Genomic DNA, 11116 nt, shown 5'->3' with positions numbered 1-11116 from the left:
AACTGTTTAGCACGTTCGGCTCACAGTGCAGAGGCGCAGGGTTCGATTCCGACTCCGGCCTTCCTTTGTGGAGTTTGCATGTTCTCCACATGCCTATGTGGGTTTTCTCCAGGCACTCGGGTTTCCTTCCACATTCCAAAAGCATGCGTAGTAGGTTGATGGAACACTCCAAATTGTCCGTAGGTGTGAGTGTGAGCATGGATGCTTGCTCGTCTGTGTATGCCCTGCCATTGGCTGGCAACCAGTTCAGGGAGTTGCCTGCTGACTGCCCGAAGACAGCTAGGATAAGCTCCAGCACGCTGGCGAGCCTTGTGAGGATAAACGGACCAGGTGATAAGATAAAATAAGATATCCTTTATTCGTCCCACACTGGGGAAATTTACAGCCTCCAGCAGCAAGAATGTATGTAGAAAGAAGAAAGAGAAAAAAAACAACAAACATCTTTCAATTAAATGCAATATGAACACAAAATGGATAAATCGCAGTACTATTTACAATTTTCCTTCACATCATTTAATTATTATTATTGTTATTATGATTGTTATTTTTTATTCATCAGCCTGACAGCAGTCGGTAGGAACGAGCGTCGGTATCTCTCCTTCTTGCAGCGCGGGTGTAACAGTCTCTGGCTGAAGGAGCTACCAAGTGCTGTCAGGGCGGGCTGGAGGGGCTGGGAGGGACTGGCCATCATAGCTTTTAGCTTAGTTAGCATCCTTCTGTTGCCCACCTCCTCCAGAGTGTCAAGGGAGCAACCCAGGACAGAACTGGCCTTCCTGACCAGTCGCTCCAGTCTCTTTCTGTCCCGGGCTGAGATGCTGCCTGACCAGCAGACAATGCCATAATGGATGGCCGAGGCCACCACCGAGTTATAGAACGTCTTAAGGAGTGACCCCGGAACCCCAAAAGACCTCAGTTTCCTGAGTAGGAAGAGTCGGCTCTGTCCTTTCCTAATCAGGGTGTCAGTGTTTGTAGACCAGTCCAGTTTGTCGTTCAGAAGAACACCAAGGTACTTGTAGGAGGTCACCCTCTCTATGTCCATACACTGGATGTTCATCGGTGCTGGTGAGGACTTTTTCCTGCAGAAATCCACAACCAACTCCTTAGTTTTCCTAGGGTTGATCTGGAGGAGATTCTGCTGGCACCAGTCCACAAAGTCCTTTGTCAGTCCCCTGTACTCCCGATCGTCCCCTTCTGTAATGAGGCCAACAATCGCAGAGTCATCGGAGAACTTCTGAAGTTGGCAGTTTGGAGTGACGTGTCTGAAGTCCGAGGTGTAGAGGATGAACAGGAATGGAGCCAGAACAGTCCCCTGCGGCGCTCCAGTGCTGCAGATAAGCCGGTCCGACTCACAGCTCTGCAATCTCACGTACTGCGGCCGATTTGTGAGGTAGTCTATGATCCATGCTGTGAGATGGTGGTCCACTCCGGCGTTCTGCAGATTGCCTCCCAGCAAATTGGGCTGGATGGTGTTGAAGGCACTGGAGAAATCAAAGAACATGATTCTCACAGTGCTCCCAGCCTTCTCCAAGTGTGACAGCACTGAGTGGAGGAGGTAGTGGATGGGTGATTGGAGATATATATATATATATATATATATATATATATATATATATATATATATATATATATATATATATATATATATATATATATATATATATATATTATATATATATAGCATCTGACTATGGGTCCAAAATGTTTCATGCCAGACCACCTGTCCCCCAGCACTGTCATCTGGATTAGTACCTAAACACTCTGATTTATAATTGGTCCACTGTGTCACTTTGCTGAATTTGATAATGTGCTCATTTCCCCTCCATCGCAACAGCATTTCACTGGATTTCGTTCTTTTGTATGGCTTTAGGGCATGTTTTTTTTTTTGGGGGGGGGATGAAAATTCTCATACACAGGGATATAGGACTTCTCCAACACTCGATTTTGAGAGCATAATCATTTATTTGAAAAAAACAAAACAAAACGCAGGAATGCAGTGAGTTGAGATTACCCGTTGATGTAATTATCTTTTCTAACATATGGGCATCTCATGTTGATTGTTTTGTTTTCTGAGTGGCAATGTTTTAATTCTGCACATGGTGTTTATTTTTGCTTCAAAGTCTCACATGGCAGGCGGCGCTTTTGGACTGTTCACAAGCCGCAACTCAAATCAAATTACAAAAACATTCTGCAGGGTATAAACAAAGGATGATAAACACGACAATATGACAAAGTTTGGAGTATAAGAAAACAAAGCTCTTTGTGCTTGAATCAATATTTTAACTAACCAAAGGCCCCAAATGTGACCATTTTTTTTGTGCACCCCATAGTGCACCCCATATGTCATGTGTCAGGCTGGACCAAAACAGTAAAAAGCACTCCCCTCATCATGAATTATGGATGCAAACGCAAACATGGCCAGCTGGCCCAACGTGATCATAGCACGCTGGTTGGCAAAATCTTGAGCAGCTGCCTTCTCCTCCCACAACTAACACTGACAGGAAGCAATGCAAACACCAGGAGAGGGGCGCTGGTCAATTGATGGTTACTTAGCCATCATGCCACGAATGTCTTGCCGGTACTGTATGTTTTCAATGAATGATGGCCTTTTGTCAGCACGCAAACTGTGTCCAGCCAATTGAACAAATAGGAATCGCAGTCTCTTCGGAATGGTATATTCATCACCCCACTGTTGATGTGGACAGTGAGAGGCAGGCAGTTGTGAATGTTAAATGTGAAATGTTCCATCTATACATATATTCGACCCCGTCTTTCTAGGAGCGGTTTAGTGAAAGTCTAAAATGTAGGCCAGGCCTTCTTGTCTAACAACATTACGACACTCTACATCCAGAAAATCTTCCCAGAAGAGCGGAAGCATGGAAGCTACCACAGCTTCAAAAGGGATCCTGAGGTGTAAGGTGCCCCTGAACAAGAAACACACCCCATTTTAAGAGGTGCAGCATGGTTTGTGCACCCGTTTCACGCTTACATCTCTCCGAGCATGCCTGCGTGTATGCGATCTAGTTCTCTGTGAGGTGTGCAACACAACGCAGCGAAGTGCGAAAAGGATTTCCCGTTGCGAGATTACAACTTGTAAAATATATAAATAAATAGAAATACTGGTAATTCCCATGATTGTCCAAATAGCTATTGGCAGGTTCAATCCAGCCATGTGAGTCATGTAAAGGTCGGTAGTGTAATACCAAACGCCAATGCTCAACACTAGGTGAGAGCTGAGGCGCAGGGTTTATTTTGCTGGGCTAGAGTTGACCCTGCCCTCAATCATCCTGCTGGATGAAAATACTTTGGGCGCTGACATGCATGAGTGAGCAATGAATTCATTTTAGATGAGCAGAAATCATCGGAACAGAATTTTTCTCCCCACCCCCTTCCCTCTCCTCAGCACACATTGTAAGCCAACAAACATCCAGCCAATACGATATGTAGATGCATCACAATCAGGGATGATTTGGCTATCTGGGCCGTTCCTATATAATCCCTATGAAATCAATGTAATCTTCATTTGGACACATGGCCTGAAAACAATTGTACTGTGTTTGCTATGACAGCTTTGGCGTGCAGATCGGAAGAGAATGGAAGAACAAGCCCTGACTCTGAGTCCCCTGTGAGAGCAGCTGCAGCGCCAACAACATCTTGCACTGAGCATTTCCGATGGGGTCGCTGGAAGGCGGTGCATCTTACTCAAGCGGGGCTTGTTTACCCCTTGTGCCCCTTCTCCAATTCAGAGTGTCCCTGTCAGGCTGGGGCCAACAAATGCAGGTCAGAACCTGATCCTCGGTTATCTGCTGTACCTGGGAGCGACTCACTTTGTGATCTCCGTCACTCCACTCGGCAAGAAGTGAACGAATAATGGCAAAAGGAGCAGCCACAAATAAACCCTGAAATGTAATTTGCACAAACGACACGATTATGCATGCGCACGCAGACACGCGTGCAATCAGAAGTCTGCAGACTGGTGCGAAATGGAGTCAAACCAGGAGGCAGGCTCTATTGGAGCATATCACAGGGTATCTTGGACAGAAGAATATCAGGAATCGATGCTAATATGTCACAGTAGACCTCAGCTGTGTTTTGCCATCACAGCTATTACGTGACTCCAGTGTGCCACACCATGATTAAAGATGTTGAATGTATCCACCATTGTCTCAGCGCATTTTAAAGACATTTGAACACGCCTGCTGAGGAATTCCACTTTCAATTGTTTTACCGGTGGTTATAGAAGGCGTACCCCTGTTTAAACGGTAGATTTTTGTGACCCCCCCCAAAAAAAATCTGTTCATATTTGTGAGACCTATTTGTCAAAAGTGGAAATAAAAGTAAACCACCGAAATCGTGTGGTTGCACACACGCTTTTTACTGATTTGACTGTGTTAAAAAATGAGCCGCATTCAAACGTGTTAAATGGGTGTCCTATTTTAGCAACCACATTGTCTCACTCAAAATTACCCCCCCTCTTGAACCATTTTTTCCCCGAGTTGTAATGATTATGGGTGACATTGATGAAAAGGTTTGAAGTGATTTATCTTGGCCTCAAAACCTGCCCATTGAACAGATGTGCGCCGACTTTTTATATACACGGCCCTTTTCACCATGACGCCACACAGACCTTGGGGTGGCAAACACTCAAGATAGTAAACCAGCCCTTCTGTTTGGCTTTAATGACGAATTGGACCTGCTGCTCTCACTCAGTACTTTGAATGTGTGAAGTGTCAATTGAAAAGCTTTCACAACAGGTCAAGTCAAGTCAAGTCAAGGTTCTAAGACCGGCCGAAATCTCCATTCCAATTGGCAGTTGAGTCAAAAATAGAATTGGAGGAAATTCTGAATGTTAACAAGATCATTGATGGACTTTTTTGTTGCTAGCATTGAAGGCATGTGTGCTCTCTTGAAACACTCTCAAGTTGACATTAGCCAGCAGAGTCCTGTAGCCATTATGTTTGGCTAAATTAGTCAAATAACCCAACCCAACATTTTATGCATACCAGTGAAAAAATGTCTTCCAAAAACCCAATGTTGGAAGTTTGTTGCCCAAACTGTAGCTTAAGAAGTGGCCATCCCGCCATGAGACATGTTTGCTGTCTTTTGTGTACAACTTTGATCAAAATCCACTCCAGTTATCCTTCTCTTTTTTTTTTTTAAGTACATTGAAAAAAGAACTTAGGAGTGTATTGTATCCGAAGGCGCAAATCCAAACAATTATAACCATTTATCATAAGTTCATATTTTACTTATTTTAAGTTATTCTGATTTTTTTGTAATTCAAGTCAGTGGCAGTCAATCAGACACATTTCTCCCCTCCGAGAATAATCAGACACCTATTGTTCACAAACAAGAGAAGGTCTACACTACAGGCTGGATGGATGACATGAAAATAACTAATAAATATTGTTTTTCTTGGGTTTGAAATGAAGTGTTCACAGTTTTACTTTGATTGTGTAAATAATAAAACATCTATAAAAAATGCATTGCATACAACATATGTAATCCAATGCATATTTACTAAATAGAGACAATGTTATGTCAAGGCAATTTCATTTTGTAACTGCAAACCCTTCAAAGTAAAATCATTACAAAAAACATCAGCCAATGCAATCACATTCTATTGAACAATAAAATTGTAATGGATGGCAATAAGTTAATATTTAGCTTCTTCGCTAAATGATTTGTCATAGTTTCGAAAACCCTTTTCAGGAGTGCATAATAAATGCAATTAGAGCTCCTGGGAATCTCAGATTCGTTGGAAAGTAAAATGAAAATACACATTGATGCCATGATAAAATGAAAGCTATCACTAAATTTAAACCCTCATTCAAATTCTGCCTTTTATAGGTTCTAATGCATCTTGCTGAGAGCTCTTTCCTGCCAAATCATCCATTGCAATCTTAATATTCGAACCTGTTGAAAGTAATTAGCTCCGGAGGCTCTTTTTGATAAGCGTTTATGCCGAGCCCATTTCATCCACAGCATCAAGTGGTCTGAACATAAGCTAACTGTGAATCAGTAGGGCTCACGCTGATGAGAAAGTCCTCCACGCCTGATTTCCACCATGCCATCCACCAGCCTTCACACTGAGGCACTAATCAACAGCGGAGCCCCAACGTCATCACAGCATCCGCTAAATGGCGCAACGGGGTCTTCACTCTTCCCAGAAGTTCAACCACTTGTTGGTCAGAAGTTGATGAGCCTCTCATCTCATTTGTGAGACATTAATGAGGTACTTGAACTTTTTGTTCCATCAAAATCAACTTTAACCTTAAGAAAAAGAATCAAGATCATGAAGAAACATAATTGATGGAGAAAATTGGCCGACAGCCCGTCTAGGATGGAAGCTGCCTCTAGCCAAAAGTAACCTGGGATTGACACCAGCACACCTGCGACCACAATGATGATGTACTGTTTAGAACATGAAAGATTAGTGGCTAAAAATTCCATGTGAAGGCAAATCTGTCATAAAACTATTTAAATAAATATTCTCTGAAAATGCCCCTTTTAGTGTCCATTTTTGCTCATTTCAAGAGGCAGCAAATATAAAATCTTTTCTCACGCGGTGTTTGGAAAAACCTTCCAGACAGTTCAGGCACCACAGCATAATTAGTCAGGAGACTTTCCATAATCTCCCAATGAATACACCGTCAACCTTAACAAGATGAAGGAGGATGAAGTGGAGAATTTTGCGATGATCCAAACGATTCATTGTGATATACAATGCGTTCATCGCTGGCATCAGAATATAACCTTGGTCAATAAAAATCAATTATTTCACGTAAATCTGTTCTGCATCATTTTGCCAGTGCGCGTCGGTAAAGACATTGCTCATGAATTCTGTTGCACTTTTGTTTTCTCATCAGCAAGCCAGCAGAACAGGAATTAAATGAGCAGTGTGGTACGACATTCAACAGCATGATCTCAACTGCTGAAATCATGGCTCATTCGCACGCCATACGACTGTTTTTGTGTCACTGGCTGGGTGGGGGAATTGCATTCGGTTCCACATGAACACATTGTTCTCCTTTGATGTCTCCCCTCTAGGTAGCCCCCCAGGAAGGTAATGTGCAATACACGAGAAGCAAGCTCTTCGGCTCCTCGGTGCCAGATCAACCCAAACAAACAAATGAAGTGATCACAATAAATCAGTTACCTTGCTCCTCTTTGGTCTTAATACTTATCTCTTTTTCAGAAAGGTGGTTGCTTCCCTCAACTGCCACACAGTCTATCAATCTATCATTAAAAATATGCAAATGTATGATTACTAAAAACAACCAACCTAACGTGTTTCAAGAGAAAAACAAAGTCGCATCAGAGATTAACATCCTGGGCTCTATTTTCTGAGAAAGCGCACATGCACTGTGGCACCAAAAACTGGCGTATCCTGATTTTGACTGAATGTCAGCGCTCGACTGGCTGCGTGTTTGCCAGTTTGGCAGACCGGTCCCCGCCAAGCTAGGAATTCCGGCGCAGTTTGAGTGAGTCCCTCCAAATGCACGTGGCAGGGTGACAATTTGGTGGAAAGCAGCCAGTTTAAAATTACGCTTGGCCCAGCTGGTCTAACATGATTTTGCTAGCACTGAGAGTACACGTCATAGTGGGTTGTGTCCTACATTGTCATTGTCGAGGTAGTTCTGTTGCGTTGTCGGCCACGCTGTACATTATATCGGCAGCATTGTTCGTTGTAAACCATTACGTAGGATTCCATCCATTCACTCATATAGTTTGAATGTTTTTGTACGTCTCTCGCCGGAGATTGCTGAACAAAAGCATTTTTGTAGTTGGTCTTTTGTGGTCGACTTCACACCTGACCTTTAACAACATGTCTTCAAGTGTAGCAACGGTATCTGTATGTAAAGGTTTTCTCAAACTATAAGAAAAACATGGGATGTGAGTGTTGTCTTGGTGGGCGGCCCGGTAGTCCAGTGGTTAGCACGTCGGCTTCACAGTGCAGAGGTACCGGGTTCGATTCCAGCTCCTCCCTGTGTGGAGTTTGCATGTTCTCCCCGGGCCTGCGTGGGTTTTCTCCGGGTGCTCCGGTTTCCTCCCACATTCCAAAAACATGCGTGGCAGGCTGATTGAACACTCTAAATTGTCCCTAGGTGTCAGTGTGAGCGTGGATGGTTGTTTGTCTCTGTGTGCCCTGTGATTGGCTGGCAACCAATTCAGGGTGTCCCCCGCCTGCTGCCCGAAGACAGCTGGGATAGGCTCCAGCACCCCCCGCGACCCTAGTGAGGATCTAGCGGCTCGGAAGATGAATGGATGAATGAATGAATGTTGTCTTGGTTGCATGCAAGCAGGGCCACTCCAGACCATATTGGGGCCCAAAGCGAATTGTCTTTATTGGAAAGATTCATTTTTGATGAGGAGATGGATTGTTCCACAAATTTTGATTTCAATCACAGCATGAGCCTCCTCTTTTTTTGCCTTTCTTTTTTCAGTCTTGCTCCCGACTCGTGATGTCATTATAAATGTAATGCTGTTAACACACCCTTTCCTCTATAAGTGCCAGCCTGCGCATTCCTCTGATTGAGCAAGAACTTTATTCCTTGTCTTTTAATTGTTGAAAGGAAGGCAATTGCATGTTTAGACCTCAGAATTGAGAGAATAAGACGCCACGTCATTTTCAATCAAAATGTATTGATTAAAATAACAAAATAACATTGATTGTGTGGTTATTTCAGCTAATTCTTTCATTATATAATGTAGCTTCTTTTTTTTCACAGTTTTATGTCTTGCAAGTTTGAAGGTGTGCAGCAGTCAGATTTTGTGACAGTTGGAGCGAGTGATTGAAATAGAGCTCAAAGGAATCCTGACACATGTCGGCCGCGGGTCCAGTAGGAGATGACAGAATATCAGCTGACCAAAAAGAACTTGAGGGAGAAAGCAGCTGTACCGCACGCTAAGGCCTCTTCTCATGAACATCCCTCAGATTTCATTCTGACTTGTGGCCACTTCGTCGAGATAAAATGACTCTCTGAATGTATTGTTTGTCTTGATGCTGCTTTACGTTTACACTTCATTTACATCTCGCTGTTTTGCTTTGGTTTCAGAAGACAACATGACTGAGAGCAACTGTTTCTGGATTAGCAATGTAAGCTGTCACGGTTGGCTCAGCTGATGCGCTTCCCCCTCGCTAACCCTTTTATTATTGCCTTTCTTATTAGTGAACATTTTGTGCGGTAAACGGCAATCGTGCTTGTAGCTCTGTTTGCATTCGCATGAGCTCATTATGGAGGCGGAAATATGGAAGACTTTGATTTCATTTAAATCTCGTAATACTCCCATGATTTCATGTGGGAATAAATGAGGGGTAGCTCTATGTATGATACCAAAAACTGCAAAAAGAGCATTTCTCTCTCTCTCTCTCTCTCTCTCTCCCTCTCTGTCTTGCATTTGGCAATTGTCAAAATGGTCGGATGTTTCTGGAATGCTCTTGGCCAACAAAGCTTCCTTGCTAACTGATTCAGCATCCCCTTTACAAAGGTTTTCATTCATTTAATATTGCAAGGAATGGCACAGAGAGTGAACACTACAAAAGGCATGGTACTCATTTGTTTCACTGCAGGATATCAGAAAATTATCGGTGATGCAAGCGAATACTGAAAATTGAAGTACCGGTACTCTTAAATTCTATTCGTCTCTCAATTTATGTCAAAAATGCTCATTCGGAGAAAAAAAAAATCATCAAGCAGAATCAATTGAATTCTAAGAGGCTCCTTTGCGGCACAGTGACTGCATTCAGGTAGTTGCTCTTTTGAGCTCCCTGGCTAGATGTGTACTTTCCTTTCTGTTTACTTTAGAACTGTAAAAAAAAAAAACCTGAAAAAAAAAACCTGATCCATCAAACCAAATGCACAATGTATTTTGGGTGTTTTTTGTAACATGAAAAAAATGAATGAATAAATATGTTTAAAACCTTCTGCCAGGTTCGCGTAAACAGGGGTTGCAAAGCAGACTCAACAAAAACACAACAATCAAAAATTTTGAAATAAACCAAGTGTTTTCCTTCCTCATTTTGTTTCCCTCTTCTACTGTGTGGACAGTACACACCCACTTAGTGTATCCACTGGGTACCTGTATTGTGGAGCACGACAAAGACTGACTGTCCTCCATTAAATAGTCAACCTAAAATTGTCACATGTGAAGAATCATCTGACTGCAATGCGAAAAAGATTGGACACTTAATTTTGAGCCTGCTCTGGTACAGTTTGGAACAATGATGTCAGCTTTTGTGTACAGAGGAGAAGCATAGCTACAAATGAATAAATAAATGAAGGCCCACTTCCAGAATGCCGTGCTGCTTCTTGTGCTTAAGCATGTGTCTTGGAAGAAGAAGGTGATGTTGGACACATTGCTCATCCTATTTAATGTACCTTCTCATGCACCGTACCAACAAAAGGTCAGCGCACGGTTCACTTACTTTGACAAGTGTCCGAGGCACTTTTATTGGAAACAAAAGAGTGGCACACCAACCATTTCAGTGCATTGAATACGGTGGGGCCTTGGGATATATCAGTTTAATTTGTTCCATCAAGTCAAGTCAAGTCAACAGTATTTATAGAGCACTTTCAAACAGCCATCGCTGCATACAAAGTGCTGTACATGGAGCGGTTTAACATACACAATAACAGTAAGACAAATCGGTAATAAAGGCGGTAGAAAGCACCAAGCAGTAAAATCAAGAACAAATCTAAGTCATGCTGAGTCGAACGCCAAAGAATACAAGTGAGTTTTGAGGAGGGCTTTCATGACCACATTAGAGATGTCCCACCTGCAGTATCCCTCCGGGATGACCCACGACATGCTTTTGAGTTCCTCCAGAAGAGAAGGAAGAAGGGGTTGGGGAGAGAGAAGTGGATTAGAGAGTTCTATTTTTCTCAAAGAGAAAAGGAAAGAACAGATTAATAGCATGACTATTCATTTCAATGGGGAACATTGTTTGATGTGTTTTGAGTGAAAATCACGGTCACAGAAAAAATTAAAGGGGGGAGTTTGCAGTGAAAAAAAGTAACCTATGTTGACCTGAACGCTGCATATTAGTCCCCACCCCCCTCGTCTTTTTGAATGGAAAACTTGTGATTCAACAGATTTTGGATTACGAGTGTAGTTC

This window comes from Hippocampus zosterae, chromosome 2 (assembly GCF_025434085.1).
Source record: "Hippocampus zosterae strain Florida chromosome 2, ASM2543408v3, whole genome shotgun sequence".
Lineage (NCBI taxonomy): Eukaryota > Metazoa > Chordata > Actinopteri > Syngnathiformes > Syngnathidae > Hippocampus > Hippocampus zosterae.
Note: the sequence above shows the minus strand (reverse complement) of the source record.